This window comes from Copadichromis virginalis, linkage group LG3, assembly GCF_057382275.1.
Source record: "Copadichromis virginalis isolate Kocher_CV1m ecotype Utaka linkage group LG3, C_Virginalis_male_GT1.1, whole genome shotgun sequence".
In the NCBI taxonomy this organism is placed as follows: domain Eukaryota; kingdom Metazoa; phylum Chordata; class Actinopteri; order Cichliformes; family Cichlidae; genus Copadichromis; species Copadichromis virginalis.
The window spans coordinates 58,529,176-58,547,253 of record NC_140620.1 but is presented as its reverse complement, the minus strand read 5'-3'; the positions used below and the strand labels follow the sequence as shown (position 1 = coordinate 58,547,253).

General features: G+C 59.0%; 5 non-coding genes and 2 pseudogenes across 5 annotated transcripts; all 7 read right to left on the bottom strand.

Annotated features, from left to right (window-relative positions):
• Positions 1–171: 171 nt before the first annotated feature.
• LOC146715902 (5S ribosomal RNA) lies at positions 172–290 on the bottom strand. The gene has a single exon (XR_014919897.1). It is a non-coding gene; the product is annotated as a 5S ribosomal RNA (ribosomal RNA).
• A 4,247-nt stretch (positions 291–4,537) lies between these two features.
• On the bottom strand, positions 4,538–4,656 carry LOC146715901 (5S ribosomal RNA; annotated as a pseudogene).
• Positions 4,657–5,241: 585 nt separating this feature from the next.
• LOC146715900 (5S ribosomal RNA) lies at positions 5,242–5,360 on the bottom strand. The gene has a single exon (XR_014919875.1). It is a non-coding gene; the product is annotated as a 5S ribosomal RNA (ribosomal RNA).
• A 1,453-nt stretch (positions 5,361–6,813) lies between these two features.
• Positions 6,814–6,932, bottom strand: LOC146715899 (5S ribosomal RNA). The gene has a single exon (XR_014919617.1). It is a non-coding gene; the product is annotated as a 5S ribosomal RNA (ribosomal RNA).
• Positions 6,933–11,432: 4,500 nt separating this feature from the next.
• LOC146715898 (5S ribosomal RNA) lies at positions 11,433–11,551 on the bottom strand (annotated as a pseudogene).
• A 585-nt stretch (positions 11,552–12,136) lies between these two features.
• On the bottom strand, positions 12,137–12,255 carry LOC146715897 (5S ribosomal RNA). Its single transcript, XR_014919874.1, has one exon. It is a non-coding gene; the product is annotated as a 5S ribosomal RNA (ribosomal RNA).
• Positions 12,256–13,708: 1,453 nt separating this feature from the next.
• On the bottom strand, positions 13,709–13,827 carry LOC146715896 (5S ribosomal RNA). The gene has a single exon (XR_014919616.1). It is a non-coding gene; the product is annotated as a 5S ribosomal RNA (ribosomal RNA).
• Positions 13,828–18,078: the final 4,251 nt, after the last annotated feature.

Below are 18,078 nucleotides of genomic sequence, written 5' to 3'. Positions count from 1 at the left end.
CGGTCCCTCAGGCCCTTGTGTGGTGTAGGTTGCATCAGCTAGCAGCACAAGACATTGGAAAAGAGCCAAAAGCAGTGTCGTTAATGTGCCCTCATTAATGGGCAGCTGCTTTTGGTCTTTTAATACACCCCTTCTCTGGATCAAAAGCGGTTCAATGACATGAAAATCAAAGGCTTACAGTACCAGGTATTCCCAGGCAGTCTCCCATCCAAGTACTAACCAAGCCCAGCCCTGCTTAGCTTCCGAGATCAGACGAGGTCGGGCGTGCTCAGGGTGGTATGGCCGTAAGCTGCTGGCTCCAGCACAATGTCTCAATTTATGGATTCAAGTGATTAGGTGGCAAGTACCTGAAGTTACGAAGACAATGCTATAACCATACCTGCATGTTTGCATAATACCCTAACCCAAAGGCTCAGTTTGGCATTTATCCAACAGCACAGGCCCTGGATTGTTGAAGATGGCCTCAGGAACCAGCACAGGGCCTGATGTGTTGTACATGGCCACAGCAAGCAGCACAGGGCCTGGTTTGGTGAAGATGGCCTCGGCCAGAAGCGCAGGGCCTGGTGTGATGTGAGTGGCCTGAGCAAGAGCCACAGGCCCTGGTGTGGTGTAAGTGGAATCAGCCAGCAGCCACAGGCCCTGGTGTGGTTTAAGTGGCCTGAGCCAGAGCCACAGGCCCTGGTGTGGTGTAACTGGCCTGAATAGCAAATAAGGCCCTGGTGTGGTGTAAGTGGCCTCAGCCAGAGCCACAGGCCCTGGTGTGGTGTAAGTGGCCTCAATAGCAACTAAGGCCCTGGTGTGGTGTAAGTGGCCTCAGCCAACAGCCACAGGCCCTGGTATGGTGTAAGTGGCCTCAGCCAGCAGCCACAGGCCCTGGTGTGGTGTAAGTGGCCAGAAGCGCAGGGCCTGGTGTGATGTGAGTGGCCTGAGCAAGAGCCACAGGCCTTGGTGTGGTGTAAGTGGCCTCAGCCAGCAGCCACAGGCCCTGGTGTGGTGTAAGTGGCCTGAGCCAGCAGCCACAGGCCCTGGTGTGGTGTAAGTGGCCTGAGCAAGAGCCACAGGCCCTGGTGTGGTGTAAGTGGCCTGAGCCAGCAGCCACAGGCCCTGGTGTGGTGTAAGTGGCCTGAGCAAGTGCCACAGGCCTGGTGTGGTGTAAGTCGCCTCAGCCAGAAGCCACAGGCACTGGTGTGGTGTAAGTGGCCTCAGCCAGCAGCCACAGGCCCTGGTGTGGTGTAAGTGGCCTGAGCAAGTGCCACAGGCCTGGTGTAGTGTAATTGGCCTCAATAGCAACTAAGGCCCTGGTGTGGTGTAGGTGGCCTCAGCCAGCAGCCACAGGCCCTGGTGTGGTGTAAGTGGCCTCAATAGCAAATAAGGCCCTGGTGTGGTGTAAGTGGCCTCAGCCAGCAGCCACAGGCCCTGGTGTGGTGTAAGTGGCCTCAGCCAGTGCCACAGGCCCTGGTGTGGTGTAAGTGGCCTGAGCAAGAGCCAAAGACCCTGGTGTGGTGTAATTGGCCTCAATAGCAACTAAGGCCCTGGTGTGGTGTAAGTGGCCTGAGCAAGTGCCACAGGCCCTGGTGTGGTGTAAGTGGCCTGAGCAAGTGCCACAGGCCCTGGTGTGGTGTAAGTGGCCTCAATAGCAAATAAGGCCCTGGTGTGGTGTAAGTGGCCTGAGCAAGAACCACAGGGCCTGGTTTGGTGAAGATGGCCTCGGCCAGAAGCGCAGGGCCTGGTGTGATGTGAGTGGCCTGAGCAAGAGCCACAGGCCCTGGTGTGGTGTAAGTGGCCTCAGCCAGCAGCCACAGGCCCTGGTGTGGTGTAAGTGGCCTCAGCCAGAAGCCACAGGCACTGGTGTGGTGTAAGTGGCCTCAGCCAGCAGCAAAAGGGCCCTGGTGTGGTGTAGGTGGCCTCAGCCAGCAGCCACAGGCCCTGGTGTGGTGTAAGTGGCCTCAATAGCAACTAAGGCCCTGGTGTGGTGTAAGTGGCTTCAGCCAGCAGCCACAGGCCCTGGTGTGGTGTAAGTGGCCTCAGCCAGCAGCCACAGGCCCTGGTGTGGTGTAAGTGGCTTCAGCCAGCAGCCACAGGCTCTGGTGTGGTGTAACTGGCCTCAGCCAGCAGCCACAGGCCCTGATGTGGTGTAAGTGGCCCCAGCCGGTCACTCAGGCCCTGGTGTGGTGTAGGTGGCATCAGCCAGCAGCCACAGGCCCTGGTGTGGTGTAAGTCGCCTCAGCCAGAAGCCACAGGCACTGGTGTGGTGTAAGTGGCCTCAGCCAGCAGCAAAAGGGCCCTGGTGTGGTGTAAGTCGCCTCAGCCAGCAGCCACAGGCCCTGGTGTGGTGTAGGTGGCCTCAGCCAGCAGCCACAGGCCCTGGTGTGGTGTAAGTGGCCTCAGCCAGCAGCCACAGGCCCTGTTGTGGTGTAAGTGGCCTCAGCCAGCAGCCACAGGCCCTGGTGTGGTGTAAGTGGCCTCAGCCAGTGCCACAGGCCCTGGTGTGGTGTAAGTGGCCTGAGCAAGAGCCACAGACCCTGGTGTGGTATAATTGGCCTCAGCCAGCAGCCACAGGCCCTGGTGTGGTGTAAGTCGCCTCAGACAGAAGCCACAGGCACTGGTGTGGTGTAAGTGGCCTCAGCCAGCAGCAAAAGGGCCCTGGTGTGGTATAAGTCGCCTCAGCCAGCAGCCACAGGCCCTGGTGTGGTGTAGGTGGCCTCAGCCAGCAGCCACAGGCCCTGGTGTGGTGTAAGTGGCCTGAGCAAGAGCCACATACCCTGGTGTGGTGTAATTGGCCTCAATAGCAACTAATGCCCTGGTGTGGTGTAAGTGGCCTCAGCCAGCAGCCACAGGCCCTGGTGTGGTGAAGATGGCCTCAGCAGGCAGCCACAGGCCCTGGTTTGGTGTAAGTGGCCTCAGCTAGCAGCCACAGGCCCTGGTGTGGTGTGAGTGGCCTCAGCCAGCAGCCACAGGCCCTGGTGTGGTCTAAGTGGCCTCAGCCAGTGCCACAGGCCCTGGTGTGGTGTAAGTGGCCTAAGCCAGAGCCACAGGCCCTGGTGTGGTGTAAGTGGCCTCAATAGCAAATAAGGCCCTGGTGTGGTGTAAGTGGCCTGAGCAAGAACCACAGGGCCTGGTTTGGTGAAGATGGCCTCGGCCAGAAGCGCAGGGCCTGGTGTGATGTGAGTGGCCTGAGCAAGAGCCACAGGCCCTGGTGTGGTGTAAGTGGCCTCATTCAGCAGCCACAGGCCCTGGTGTGGTGTAAGTGGCCTCAGCCAGGAGCCACATGCACTGGTGTGGTGTAAGTGGCCTCAGCCAGCAGCAAAAGGGCCCTGGTGTGGTGTAGGTGGCCTCAGCCAGCAGCCACAGGCCCTGGTGTGGTGTAAGTGGCATCAATAGCAACTAAGGCCCTGGTGTGGTGTAAGTGGCTTCAGCCAGCAGCCACAGGCCCTGGTGTGGTGTAAGTGGCCTCAGCCAGCAGCCACAGGCCCTGGTGTGGTGTAGGTGGCCTCAGCCAGCAGCCACAGGCCCTGGTGTGGTGTAAGTGGCCTCAATAGCAACTAAGGCCCTGGTGTGGTGTAAGTGGCTTCAGCCAGCAGCCACAGGCTCTGGTGTGGTGTAACTGGCCTCAGCCAGCAGCCACAGGCCCTGGTGTGGTGTAAGTGGCCTCAGCCAGAGCCACAGGCCCTGATGTGGTGTAAGTGGCCCCAGCCGGTCACTCAGGCCCTGGTGTGGTGTAGGTGGCATCAGCCAGCAGCCACAGGCCCTGGTGTGGTGTAAGTCGCCTCAGCCAGAAGCCACAGGCACTGGTGTGGTGTAAGTGGCCTCAGCCAGCAGCAAAAGGGCCCTGGTGTGGTGTAAGTCGCCTCAGCCAGAAGCCACAGGCCCTGGTGTGGTGTAAGTGGCCTGAGCAAGAGCCACAGGCCCTGGTGTGGTGTAAGTGGCCTGAGCAAGAGCCACAGACCCTGGTGTGGTGTAATTGGCCTCAATAGCAACTAATGCCCTGGTGTGGTGTAGGTGGCCTCAGCCAGCAGCCACAGGCCCTGGTGTGGTGTAGGTGGCCTCAGCCAGCAGCCACAAGCCCTTGTGTGGTGTAAGTGGCCTCAGCCAGCAGCCACAGGCCCTGGTGTGGTGTAGGTGGCCTCAGCCAGCAGCCACAAGCCCTTGTGTGGTGTAAGTGGCCTCAGCCAGCAGCCACAGGCCCTGGTGTGGTGTAAGTGGCCTCAGCCAGTGCCACAGGCCCTGGTGTGGTGTAAGTGGCCTGAGCAAGAGCCACAGACCATGGTGTGGTGTAATTGGCCTCAATAGCAACTAAGGCCCTGGTGTGGTGTAAGTGGCCTCAGTCAGCAGCCACAGGCCCTGATGTGGTGTAAGTGGCCCCAGCCGGTCACTCAGGCCCTGGTGTGGTGTAGGTGGCATCAGCTAGCAGCACAAGACATTGGAAAACAGCCAAAAGTAATGTCGTTAATGTGCCCTCATTAATGGGCAGCTGCTTTTGGTCTTTTAATACACCCCTTCTCTGGATCAAAAGCGGTTCAATGACATGAAAATGAAAGGCTTACAGCACTAGGTATTCCCAGGCATTCTCCCATCCAAGTACTAACCAAGCCCAGCCCTGCTCAGCTTCCGAGATCAGACGAGGTCGGGCGTGCTCAGGGTGGTATGGCCGTAAGCTGCTGGCCCCAGCACAATGTCTCAATTTATGGATTCAGGTGATTAGGTGGCAAGTACCTGAAGTTACGAAGACAATCCTATAACCCTACCTTCATGTTTGCATAATACCCTAACCCAAAGGCTCAGTTTAGCATTTATCCAACAGCACAGGCCCTGGATTGTTGAAGATGGCCTCAGGAACCAGCACAGGGCCTGGTGTGTTGTACATGGCCTCGGCCAGAAGCGCAGGGCCTGGTGTGATGTGAGTGGCCTGAGCAAGAGCCACAGGCCCTGGTGTGGTGTAAGTGGCCTCAGCCAGCAGCCACAGGCCCTGGTTTGGTGTAAGTCGCCACAGCCAGAACCCACAGGCCCTGGTGTGGTGTAACTGGCCTCAGCCAGAGCCACAGCCCCTGATGTGGTGTAAGTGGCCCCAGCCGGTCACTCAGGCCCTGGTGTGGTGTAGGTGGCATCAGCTAGCAGCACAAGACATTGGAAAAGAGCCAAAAGCAATGTGATTAATGTGCCCTTATTAATGGGCAGCTGCTTTTGGTCTTTTAATACACCCCTTCTCTGGATCAAAAGCGGTTCAATGACATGAAAATGAAAGGCTTACAGCACCGGGTATTCCCAGGCAGTCTCCCATCCAAGTACTAACCAAGCCCAGCCCTGCTTAGCTTCCGAGATCAGACGAGGTCGGGCGTGCTCAGGGTGGTATGGCCATAAGCTGCTGGGCCCAGCACAATGTCTCAATTTATGGATTCAAGTGATTAGGTGGCAAGTACCTGAAGTTACGAAGACAATCCTATAACCATACCTGCATGTTTGCATAATACCCTAACCCAAAGGCTCAGTTTGGCATTTATCCAACAGCACAGGCCCTGGATTGTTGAAGATGGCCTCAGGAACCAGCACAGGGCCTGGTGTGTTGTACATGGCCACAGCAAGGAGCACAGGGCCTGGTTTGGTGAAGATGGCCTCGGCCAGAAGCGCAGGGCCTGGTGTGATGTGAGTGGCCTGAGCAAGAGCCACAGGCCTTGGTGTGGTGTAAGTGGCCTCAGCCAGCAGCCACAGGCCCTGGTGTGGTGTAAGTCGCCTCAGCCAGAAGCCACAGGCACTGGTGTGGTGTAAGTGGCCTCAGCCAGCAGCCACAGGCCCTGGTGTGGTGTAGGTGGCCTCAGCCAGCAGCCACAGGCCCTGGTGTGGTGTAGGTGGCCTCAGCCAGCAGCCACAGGCCCTGGTGTGGTGTAAGTGGCCTCAGCCAGCAGCCACAGGCCCTGGTGTGGTGTAAGTGGCCTGAGCAAGAGCCACAGGCCCTGGTGTGGTGTAAGTGGCCTGAGCAAGAGCCACAGACCCTGGTGTGGTGTAATTGGCCTCAATAGCAACTAATGCCCTGGTGTGGTGTAGGTGGCCTCAGCCAGCAGCCACAGGCCCTGGTGTGGTGTAAGTGGCCTCAGCCAGCAGACACAGGCCCTGGTGTGGTGTAAGTGGCCTCAGCCAGCAGCAAAAGGGCCCTGGTGTGGTGTAAGTGGCCTCAGCCAGCAGCCACAGGCCCTGGTGTGGTGTAGGTGGCCTCAGCCAGCAGCCACAGGCCCTTGTGTGGTGTAATTGGCCTCAATAGCAACTAAGGCCCTGGTGTGGTGTAGGTGGCCTAAGCCAGCAGCCACAGGCCCTGGTGTGGTGTAAGTGGCCTCAGCCAGTGCCACAGGCCCTGGTGTGGTGTAAGTGGCCTGAGCAAGAGCCACAGACCCTGGTGTGGTGTAATTGGCCTCAATAGCAACTAAGGCCCTGGTGTGGTGTAGGTGGCCTCAGCCAGCAGCCACAGGCCCTGGTGTGGTGTAAGTGGCCTCAATAGCAACTAAGGCCCTGGTGTGGTGTAAGTGGCTTCAGCCAGCAGCCACAGGCTCTGGTGTGGTGTAACTGGCCTCAGCCAGCAGCCACAGGCCCTGGTGTGGTGTAAGTGGCCTCAGCCAGAGCCACAGGCCCTGATGTGGTGTAAGTGGCCCCAGCCGGTCACTCAGGCCCTGGTGTGGTGTAGGTGACATCAGCTAGCAGCACAAGACATTGGAAAACAGCCAAAAGCAGTGTCGTTAATGTGCCCTCATTAATGGGCAGCTGCTTTTGGTCTTTTAATACACCCCTTCTCTGGATCAAAAGCAGTTCAATGACATGAAAATGAAAGGCTTACAGCACCAGGTATTCCCAGGCAGTCTCCCATCCAAGTACTAACCAAGCCCAGCCCTGCTTAGCTTCCGAGATCAGACGAGGTCGGGCGTGCTCAGGGTGGTATGGCCGTAAGCTGCTGGCTCCAGCACAATGTCTCAATTTATGGATTCAAGTGATTAGGTGGCAAGTACCTGAAGTTACGAAGACAATCCTATAACCATACCTGCATGTTTGCATAATACCCTAACCCAAAGGCTCAGTTTGGCATTTATCCAACAGCACAGGCCCTGGATTGTTGAAGATGGCCTCAGGAACCAGCACAGGGCCTGGTGTGTTGTACATGGCCACAGCAAGCAGCACAGGGCCTGGTTTGGTGAAGATGGCCTCGGCCAGAAGCGCAGGGCCTGGTGTGATGTGAGTGGCCTGAGCAAGAGCCACAGGCCTTGGTGTGGTGTAAGTGGCCTCAGCCAGCAGCCACAGGCCCTGGTGTGGTGTAAGTCGCCTCAGCCAGAAGCCACAGGCACTGGTGTGGTGTAAGTGGCCTCAGCCAGCAGCAAAAGGGCCCTGGTGTGGTGTAAGTGGCCTCAGCCAGCAGCCACAGGCCCTGGTGTGGTGTAGGTGGCCTCAGCCAGCAGCCACAGGCCCTGGTGTGGTGTAAGTGGCCTCAGCCAGCAGCCACAGGCCCTGGTGTGGTGTAAGTGGCCTCAGCCAGCAGCCACAGGCCCTGGTGTGGTGTAAGTGGCCTCAGCCAGTGCCACAGGCCCTGGTGTGGTGTAAGTGGCCTGAGCAAGAGCCACAGACCCTGGTGTGGTGTAATTGGCCTCAGCCAGCAGCCACAGGCCCTGGTGTGGTGTAAGTCGCCTCAGACAGAAGCCACAAGCACTGGTGTGGTGTAAGTTGCCTCAGCCAGCAGCAAAAGGGCCCTGGTGTGGTATAAGTCGCCTCAGCCAGCAGCCACAGGCCCTGGTGTGGTGTAGGTGGCCTCAGCCACCAGCCACAGGCCCTGGTGTGGTGTAAGTGGCCTCAGCCAGCAGCCACAGGCCCTGGTGTGGTGTAAGTGGCCTCAGCCAGCAGCCACAGGCCCTGGTGTGGTGTAAGTGGCCTCAGCCAGTGCCACAGGCCCTGGTGTGGTGTAAGTGGCCTGAGCAAGAGCCACAGGCCCTGGTGTGGTGTAAGTGGCCTGAGCAAGAGCCACAGACCCTGGTGTGGTGTAATTGGCCTCAATAGCAACTAATGCCCTGGTTTGGTGTAGGTGGCCTCAGCCAGCAGCCACAGGCCCTGGTGTGGTGTAAGTGGCCTGAGCAAGAGCCACAGGCCCTGGTGTGGTGTAAGTGGCCTGAGCAAGAGCCACAGACCCTGGTGTGGTGTAATTGGCCTCAATAGCAACTAATGCCCTGGTGTGGTGTAGGTGGCCTCAGCCAGCAGCCACAGGCCCTGGTGTGGTGAAAGTGGCCTCAGCCAGAGCCACAGGCCCTGATGTGGTGTAAGTGGCCTCAGCCAGCAGCCACAGGCCCTGGTGTGGTGTAAGTGGCCTCAGCCAGTGCCACAGGCCCTGGTGTGGTGTAAGTGGCCTGAGCAAGAGCCAAAGACCCTGGTGTGGTGTAATTGGCCTCAATAGCAACTAAGGCCCTGGTGTGGTGTAAGTGGCCTGAGCAAGTGCCACAGGCCCTGGTGTGGTGTAAGTGGCCTGAGCAAGTGCCACAGGCCCTGGTGTGGTGTAAGTGGCCTCAATAGCAAATAAGGCCCTGGTGTGGTGTAAGTGGCCTGAGCAAGAACCACAGGGCCTGGTTTGGTGAAGATGGCCTCGGCCAGAAGCGCAGGGCCTGGTGTGATGTGAGTGGCCTGAGCAAGAGCCACAGGCCCTGGTGTGGTGTAAGTGGCCTCAGCCAGCAGCCACAGGCCCTGGTGTGGTGTAAGTGGCCTCAGCCAGAAGCCACAGGCACTGGTGTGGTGTAAGTGGCCTCAGCCAGCAGCAAAAGGGCCCTGGTGTGGTGTAGGTGGCCTCAGCCAGCAGCCACAGGCCCTGGTGTGGTGTAAGTGGCCTCAATAGCAACTAAGGCCCTGGTGTGGTGTAAGTGGCTTCAGCCAGCAGCCACAGGCCCTGGTGTGGTGTAAGTGGCCTCAGCCAGCAGCCACAGGCCCTGGTGTGGTGTAAGTGGCTTCAGCCAGCAGCCACAGGCTCTGGTGTGGTGTAACTGGCCTCAGCCAGCAGCCACAGGCCCTGATGTGGTGTAAGTGGCCCCAGCCGGTCACTCAGGCCCTGGTGTGGTGTAGGTGGCATCAGCCAGCAGCCACAGGCCCTGGTGTGGTGTAAGTCGCCTCAGCCAGAAGCCACAGGCACTGGTGTGGTGTAAGTGGCCTCAGCCAGCAGCAAAAGGGCCCTGGTGTGGTGTAAGTCGCCTCAGCCAGCAGCCACAGGCCCTGGTGTGGTGTAGGTGGCCTCAGCCAGCAGCCACAGGCCCTGGTGTGGTGTAAGTGGCCTCAGCCAGCAGCCACAGGCCCTGTTGTGGTGTAAGTGGCCTCAGCCAGCAGCCACAGGCCCTGGTGTGGTGTAAGTGGCCTCAGCCAGTGCCACAGGCCCTGGTGTGGTGTAAGTGGCCTGAGCAAGAGCCACAGACCCTGGTGTGGTATAATTGGCCTCAGCCAGCAGCCACAGGCCCTGGTGTGGTGTAAGTCGCCTCAGACAGAAGCCACAGGCACTGGTGTGGTGTAAGTGGCCTCAGCCAGCAGCAAAAGGGCCCTGGTGTGGTATAAGTCGCCTCAGCCAGCAGCCACAGGCCCTGGTGTGGTGTAGGTGGCCTCAGCCAGCAGCCACAGGCCCTGGTGTGGTGTAAGTGGCCTGAGCAAGAGCCACATACCCTGGTGTGGTGTAATTGGCCTCAATAGCAACTAATGCCCTGGTGTGGTGTAAGTGGCCTCAGCCAGCAGCCACAGGCCCTGGTGTGGTGAAGATGGCCTCAGCAGGCAGCCACAGGCCCTGGTTTGGTGTAAGTGGCCTCAGCTAGCAGCCACAGGCCCTGGTGTGGTGTGAGTGGCCTCAGCCAGCAGCCACAGGCCCTGGTGTGGTCTAAGTGGCCTCAGCCAGTGCCACAGGCCCTGGTGTGGTGTAAGTGGCCTAAGCCAGAGCCACAGGCCCTGGTGTGGTGTAAGTGGCCTCAATAGCAAATAAGGCCCTGGTGTGGTGTAAGTGGCCTGAGCAAGAACCACAGGGCCTGGTTTGGTGAAGATGGCCTCGGCCAGAAGCGCAGGGCCTGGTGTGATGTGAGTGGCCTGAGCAAGAGCCACAGGCCCTGGTGTGGTGTAAGTGGCCTCATTCAGCAGCCACAGGCCCTGGTGTGGTGTAAGTGGCCTCAGCCAGGAGCCACATGCACTGGTGTGGTGTAAGTGGCCTCAGCCAGCAGCAAAAGGGCCCTGGTGTGGTGTAGGTGGCCTCAGCCAGCAGCCACAGGCCCTGGTGTGGTGTAAGTGGCATCAATAGCAACTAAGGCCCTGGTGTGGTGTAAGTGGCTTCAGCCAGCAGCCACAGGCCCTGGTGTGGTGTAAGTGGCCTCAGCCAGCAGCCACAGGCCCTGGTGTGGTGTAGGTGGCCTCAGCCAGCAGCCACAGGCCCTGGTGTGGTGTAAGTGGCCTCAATAGCAACTAAGGCCCTGGTGTGGTGTAAGTGGCTTCAGCCAGCAGCCACAGGCTCTGGTGTGGTGTAACTGGCCTCAGCCAGCAGCCACAGGCCCTGGTGTGGTGTAAGTGGCCTCAGCCAGAGCCACAGGCCCTGATGTGGTGTAAGTGGCCCCAGCCGGTCACTCAGGCCCTGGTGTGGTGTAGGTGGCATCAGCCAGCAGCCACAGGCCCTGGTGTGGTGTAAGTCGCCTCAGCCAGAAGCCACAGGCACTGGTGTGGTGTAAGTGGCCTCAGCCAGCAGCAAAAGGGCCCTGGTGTGGTGTAAGTCGCCTCAGCCAGAAGCCACAGGCCCTGGTGTGGTGTAAGTGGCCTGAGCAAGAGCCACAGGCCCTGGTGTGGTGTAAGTGGCCTGAGCAAGAGCCACAGACCCTGGTGTGGTGTAATTGGCCTCAATAGCAACTAATGCCCTGGTGTGGTGTAGGTGGCCTCAGCCAGCAGCCACAGGCCCTGGTGTGGTGTAGGTGGCCTCAGCCAGCAGCCACAAGCCCTTGTGTGGTGTAAGTGGCCTCAGCCAGCAGCCACAGGCCCTGGTGTGGTGTAGGTGGCCTCAGCCAGCAGCCACAAGCCCTTGTGTGGTGTAAGTGGCCTCAGCCAGCAGCCACAGGCCCTGGTGTGGTGTAAGTGGCCTCAGCCAGTGCCACAGGCCCTGGTGTGGTGTAAGTGGCCTGAGCAAGAGCCACAGACCATGGTGTGGTGTAATTGGCCTCAATAGCAACTAAGGCCCTGGTGTGGTGTAAGTGGCCTCAGTCAGCAGCCACAGGCCCTGATGTGGTGTAAGTGGCCCCAGCCGGTCACTCAGGCCCTGGTGTGGTGTAGGTGGCATCAGCTAGCAGCACAAGACATTGGAAAACAGCCAAAAGTAATGTCGTTAATGTGCCCTCATTAATGGGCAGCTGCTTTTGGTCTTTTAATACACCCCTTCTCTGGATCAAAAGCGGTTCAATGACATGAAAATGAAAGGCTTACAGCACTAGGTATTCCCAGGCATTCTCCCATCCAAGTACTAACCAAGCCCAGCCCTGCTCAGCTTCCGAGATCAGACGAGGTCGGGCGTGCTCAGGGTGGTATGGCCGTAAGCTGCTGGCCCCAGCACAATGTCTCAATTTATGGATTCAGGTGATTAGGTGGCAAGTACCTGAAGTTACGAAGACAATCCTATAACCCTACCTTCATGTTTGCATAATACCCTAACCCAAAGGCTCAGTTTAGCATTTATCCAACAGCACAGGCCCTGGATTGTTGAAGATGGCCTCAGGAACCAGCACAGGGCCTGGTGTGTTGTACATGGCCTCGGCCAGAAGCGCAGGGCCTGGTGTGATGTGAGTGGCCTGAGCAAGAGCCACAGGCCCTGGTGTGGTGTAAGTGGCCTCAGCCAGCAGCCACAGGCCCTGGTTTGGTGTAAGTCGCCACAGCCAGAACCCACAGGCCCTGGTGTGGTGTAACTGGCCTCAGCCAGAGCCACAGCCCCTGATGTGGTGTAAGTGGCCCCAGCCGGTCACTCAGGCCCTGGTGTGGTGTAGGTGGCATCAGCTAGCAGCACAAGACATTGGAAAAGAGCCAAAAGCAATGTGATTAATGTGCCCTTATTAATGGGCAGCTGCTTTTGGTCTTTTAATACACCCCTTCTCTGGATCAAAAGCGGTTCAATGACATGAAAATGAAAGGCTTACAGCACCGGGTATTCCCAGGCAGTCTCCCATCCAAGTACTAACCAAGCCCAGCCCTGCTTAGCTTCCGAGATCAGACGAGGTCGGGCGTGCTCAGGGTGGTATGGCCATAAGCTGCTGGGCCCAGCACAATGTCTCAATTTATGGATTCAAGTGATTAGGTGGCAAGTACCTGAAGTTACGAAGACAATCCTATAACCATACCTGCATGTTTGCATAATACCCTAACCCAAAGGCTCAGTTTGGCATTTATCCAACAGCACAGGCCCTGGATTGTTGAAGATGGCCTCAGGAACCAGCACAGGGCCTGGTGTGTTGTACATGGCCACAGCAAGGAGCACAGGGCCTGGTTTGGTGAAGATGGCCTCGGCCAGAAGCGCAGGGCCTGGTGTGATGTGAGTGGCCTGAGCAAGAGCCACAGGCCTTGGTGTGGTGTAAGTGGCCTCAGCCAGCAGCCACAGGCCCTGGTGTGGTGTAAGTCGCCTCAGCCAGAAGCCACAGGCACTGGTGTGGTGTAAGTGGCCTCAGCCAGCAGCCACAGGCCCTGGTGTGGTGTAGGTGGCCTCAGCCAGCAGCCACAGGCCCTGGTGTGGTGTAGGTGGCCTCAGCCAGCAGCCACAGGCCCTGGTGTGGTGTAAGTGGCCTCAGCCAGCAGCCACAGGCCCTGGTGTGGTGTAAGTGGCCTGAGCAAGAGCCACAGGCCCTGGTGTGGTGTAAGTGGCCTGAGCAAGAGCCACAGACCCTGGTGTGGTGTAATTGGCCTCAATAGCAACTAATGCCCTGGTGTGGTGTAGGTGGCCTCAGCCAGCAGCCACAGGCCCTGGTGTGGTGTAAGTGGCCTCAGCCAGCAGACACAGGCCCTGGTGTGGTGTAAGTGGCCTCAGCCAGCAGCAAAAGGGCCCTGGTGTGGTGTAAGTGGCCTCAGCCAGCAGCCACAGGCCCTGGTGTGGTGTAGGTGGCCTCAGCCAGCAGCCACAGGCCCTTGTGTGGTGTAATTGGCCTCAATAGCAACTAAGGCCCTGGTGTGGTGTAGGTGGCCTAAGCCAGCAGCCACAGGCCCTGGTGTGGTGTAAGTGGCCTCAGCCAGTGCCACAGGCCCTGGTGTGGTGTAAGTGGCCTGAGCAAGAGCCACAGACCCTGGTGTGGTGTAATTGGCCTCAATAGCAACTAAGGCCCTGGTGTGGTGTAGGTGGCCTCAGCCAGCAGCCACAGGCCCTGGTGTGGTGTAAGTGGCCTCAATAGCAACTAAGGCCCTGGTGTGGTGTAAGTGGCTTCAGCCAGCAGCCACAGGCTCTGGTGTGGTGTAACTGGCCTCAGCCAGCAGCCACAGGCCCTGGTGTGGTGTAAGTGGCCTCAGCCAGAGCCACAGGCCCTGATGTGGTGTAAGTGGCCCCAGCCGGTCACTCAGGCCCTGGTGTGGTGTAGGTGACATCAGCTAGCAGCACAAGACATTGGAAAACAGCCAAAAGCAGTGTCGTTAATGTGCCCTCATTAATGGGCAGCTGCTTTTGGTCTTTTAATACACCCCTTCTCTGGATCAAAAGCAGTTCAATGACATGAAAATGAAAGGCTTACAGCACCAGGTATTCCCAGGCAGTCTCCCATCCAAGTACTAACCAAGCCCAGCCCTGCTTAGCTTCCGAGATCAGACGAGGTCGGGCGTGCTCAGGGTGGTATGGCCGTAAGCTGCTGGCTCCAGCACAATGTCTCAATTTATGGATTCAAGTGATTAGGTGGCAAGTACCTGAAGTTACGAAGACAATCCTATAACCATACCTGCATGTTTGCATAATACCCTAACCCAAAGGCTCAGTTTGGCATTTATCCAACAGCACAGGCCCTGGATTGTTGAAGATGGCCTCAGGAACCAGCACAGGGCCTGGTGTGTTGTACATGGCCACAGCAAGCAGCACAGGGCCTGGTTTGGTGAAGATGGCCTCGGCCAGAAGCGCAGGGCCTGGTGTGATGTGAGTGGCCTGAGCAAGAGCCACAGGCCTTGGTGTGGTGTAAGTGGCCTCAGCCAGCAGCCACAGGCCCTGGTGTGGTGTAAGTCGCCTCAGCCAGAAGCCACAGGCACTGGTGTGGTGTAAGTGGCCTCAGCCAGCAGCAAAAGGGCCCTGGTGTGGTGTAAGTGGCCTCAGCCAGCAGCCACAGGCCCTGGTGTGGTGTAGGTGGCCTCAGCCAGCAGCCACAGGCCCTGGTGTGGTGTAAGTGGCCTCAGCCAGCAGCCACAGGCCCTGGTGTGGTGTAAGTGGCCTCAGCCAGCAGCCACAGGCCCTGGTGTGGTGTAAGTGGCCTCAGCCAGTGCCACAGGCCCTGGTGTGGTGTAAGTGGCCTGAGCAAGAGCCACAGACCCTGGTGTGGTGTAATTGGCCTCAGCCAGCAGCCACAGGCCCTGGTGTGGTGTAAGTCGCCTCAGACAGAAGCCACAAGCACTGGTGTGGTGTAAGTTGCCTCAGCCAGCAGCAAAAGGGCCCTGGTGTGGTATAAGTCGCCTCAGCCAGCAGCCACAGGCCCTGGTGTGGTGTAGGTGGCCTCAGCCACCAGCCACAGGCCCTGGTGTGGTGTAAGTGGCCTCAGCCAGCAGCCACAGGCCCTGGTGTGGTGTAAGTGGCCTCAGCCAGCAGCCACAGGCCCTGGTGTGGTGTAAGTGGCCTCAGCCAGTGCCACAGGCCCTGGTGTGGTGTAAGTGGCCTGAGCAAGAGCCACAGGCCCTGGTGTGGTGTAAGTGGCCTGAGCAAGAGCCACAGACCCTGGTGTGGTGTAATTGGCCTCAATAGCAACTAATGCCCTGGTTTGGTGTAGGTGGCCTCAGCCAGCAGCCACAGGCCCTGGTGTGGTGTAAGTGGCCTGAGCAAGAGCCACAGGCCCTGGTGTGGTGTAAGTGGCCTGAGCAAGAGCCACAGACCCTGGTGTGGTGTAATTGGCCTCAATAGCAACTAATGCCCTGGTGTGGTGTAGGTGGCCTCAGCCAGCAGCCACAGGCCCTGGTGTGGTGAAAGTGGCCTCAGCCAGAGCCACAGGCCCTGATGTGGTGTAAGTGGCCTCAGCCAGCAGCCACAGGCCCTGGTGTGGTGTAAGTGGCCTCAGCCAGTGCCACAGGCCCTGGTGTGGTGTAAGTGGCCTGAGCAAGAGCCAAAGACCCTGGTGTGGTGTAATTGGCCTCAATAGCAACTAAGGCCCTGGTGTGGTGTAAGTGGCCTGAGCAAGTGCCACAGGCCCTGGTGTGGTGTAAGTGGCCTGAGCAAGTGCCACAGGCCCTGGTGTGGTGTAAGTGGCCTCAATAGCAAATAAGGCCCTGGTGTGGTGTAAGTGGCCTGAGCAAGAACCACAGGGCCTGGTTTGGTGAAGATGGCCTCGGCCAGAAGCGCAGGGCCTGGTGTGATGTGAGTGGCCTGAGCAAGAGCCACAGGCCCTGGTGTGGTGTAAGTGGCCTCAGCCAGCAGCCACAGGCCCTGGTGTGGTGTAAGTGGCCTCAGCCAGAAGCCACAGGCACTGGTGTGGTGTAAGTGGCCTCAGCCAGCAGCAAAAGGGCCCTGGTGTGGTGTAGGTGGCCTCAGCCAGCAGCCACAGGCCCTGGTGTGGTGTAAGTGGCCTCAATAGCAACTAAGGCCCTGGTGTGGTGTAAGTGGCTTCAGCCAGCAGCCACAGGCCCTGGTGTGGTGTAAGTGGCCTCAGCCAGCAGCCACAGGCCCTGGTGTGGTGTAAGTGGCTTCAGCCAGCAGCCACAGGCTCTGGTGTGGTGTAACTGGCCTCAGCCAGCAGCCACAGGCCCTGATGTGGTGTAAGTGGCCCCAGCCGGTCACTCAGGCCCTGGTGTGGTGTAGGTGGCATCAGCCAGCAGCCACAGGCCCTGGTGTGGTGTAAGTCGCCTCAGCCAGAAGCCACAGGCACTGGTGTGGTGTAAGTGGCCTCAGCCAGCAGCAAAAGGGCCCTGGTGTGGTGTAAGTCGCCTCAGCCAGCAGCCACAGGCCCTGGTGTGGTGTAGGTGGCCTCAGCCAGCAGCCACAGGCCCTGGTGTGGTGTAAGTGGCCTCAGCCAGCAGCCACAGGCCCTGTTGTGGTGTAAGTGGCCTCAGCCAGCAGCCACAGGCCCTGGTGTGGTGTAAGTGGCCTCAGCCAGTGCCACAGGCCCTGGTGTGGTGTAAGTGGCCTGAGCAAGAGCCACAGACCCTGGTGTGGTATAATTGGCCTCAGCCAGCAGCCACAGGCCCTGGTGTGGTGTAAGTCGCCTCAGACAGAAGCCACAGGCACTGGTGTGGTGTAAGTGGCCTCAGCCAGCAGCAAAAGGGCCCTGGTGTGGTATAAGTCGCCTCAGCCAGCAGCCACAGGCCCTGGTGTGGTGTAGGTGGCCTCAGCCAGCAGCCACAGGCCCTGGTGTGGTGTAAGTGGCCTGAGCAAGAGCCACATACCCTGGTGTGGTGTAATTGGCCTCAATAGCAACTAATGCCCTGGTGTGGTGTAAGTGGCCTCAGCCAGCAGCCACAGGCCCTGGTGTGGTGAAGATGGCCTCAGCAGGCAGCCACAGGCCCTGGTTTGGTGTAAGTGGCCTCAGCTAGCAGCCACAGGCCCTGGTGTGGTGTGAGTGGCCTCAGCCAGCAGCCACAGGCCCTGGTGTGGTCTAAGTGGCCTCAGCCAGTGCCACAGGCCCTGGTGTGGTGTAAGTGGCCTAAGCCAGAGCCACAGGCCCTGGTGTGGTGTAAGTGGCCTCAATAGCAAATAAGGCCCTGGTGTGGTGTAAGTGGCCTGAGCAAGAACCACAGGGCCTGGTTTGGTGAAGATGGCCTCGGCCAGAAGCGCAGGGCCTGGTGTGATGTGAGTGGCCTGAGCAAGAGCCACAGGCCCTGGTGTGGTGTAAGTGGCCTCATTCAGCAGCCACAGGCCCTGGTGTGGTGTAAGTGGCCTCAGCCAGGAGCCACATGCACTGGTGTGGTGTAAGTGGCCTCAGCCAGCAGCAAAAGGGCCCTGGTGTGGTGTAGGTGGCCTCAGCCAGCAGCCACAGGCCCTGGTGTGGTGTAAGTGGCATCAATAGCAACTAAGGCCCTGGTGTGGTGTAAGTGGCTTCAGCCAGCAGCCACAGGCCCTGGTGTGGTGTAAGTGGCCTCAGCCAGCAGCCACAGGCCCTGGTGTGGTGTAGGTGGCCTCAGCCAGCAGCCACAGGCCCTGGTGTGGTGTAAGTGGCCTCAATAGCAACTAAGGCCCTGGTGTGGTGTAAGTGGCTTCAGCCAGCAGCCACAGGCTCTGGTGTGGTGTAACTGGCCTCAGCCAGCAGCCACAGGCCCTGGTGTGGTGTAAGTGGCCTCAGCCAGAGCCACAGGCCCTGATGTGGTGTAAGTGGCCCCAGCCGGTCACTCAGGCCCTGGTGTGGTGTAGGTGGCATCAGCCAGCAGCCACAGGCCCTGGTGTGGTGTAAGTCGCCTCAGCCAGAAGCCACAGGCACTGGTGTGGTGTAAGTGGCCTCAGCCAGCAGCAAAAGGGCCCTGGTGTGGTGTAAGTCGCCTCAGCCAGAAGCCACAGGCCCTGGTGTGGTGTAAGTGGCCTGAGCAAGAGCCACAGGCCCTGGTGTGGTGTAAGTGGCCTGAGCAAGAGCCACAGACCCTGGTGTGGTGTAATTGGCCTCAATAGCAACTAATGCCCTGGTGTGGTGTAGGTGGCCTCAGCCAGCAGCCACAGGCCCTGGTGTGGTGTAGGTGGCCTCAGCCAGCAGCCACAAGCCCTTGTGTGGTGTAAGTGGCCTCAGCCAGCAGCCACAGGCCCTGGTGTGGTGTAGGTGGCCTCAGCCAGCAGCCACAAGCCCTTGTGTGGTGTAAGTGGCCTCAGCCAGCAGCCACAGGCCCTGGTGTGGTGTAAGTGGCCTCAGCCAGTGCCACAGGCCCTGGTGTGGTGTAAGTGGCCTGAGCAAGAGCCACAGACCATGGTGTGGTGTAATTGGCCTCAAT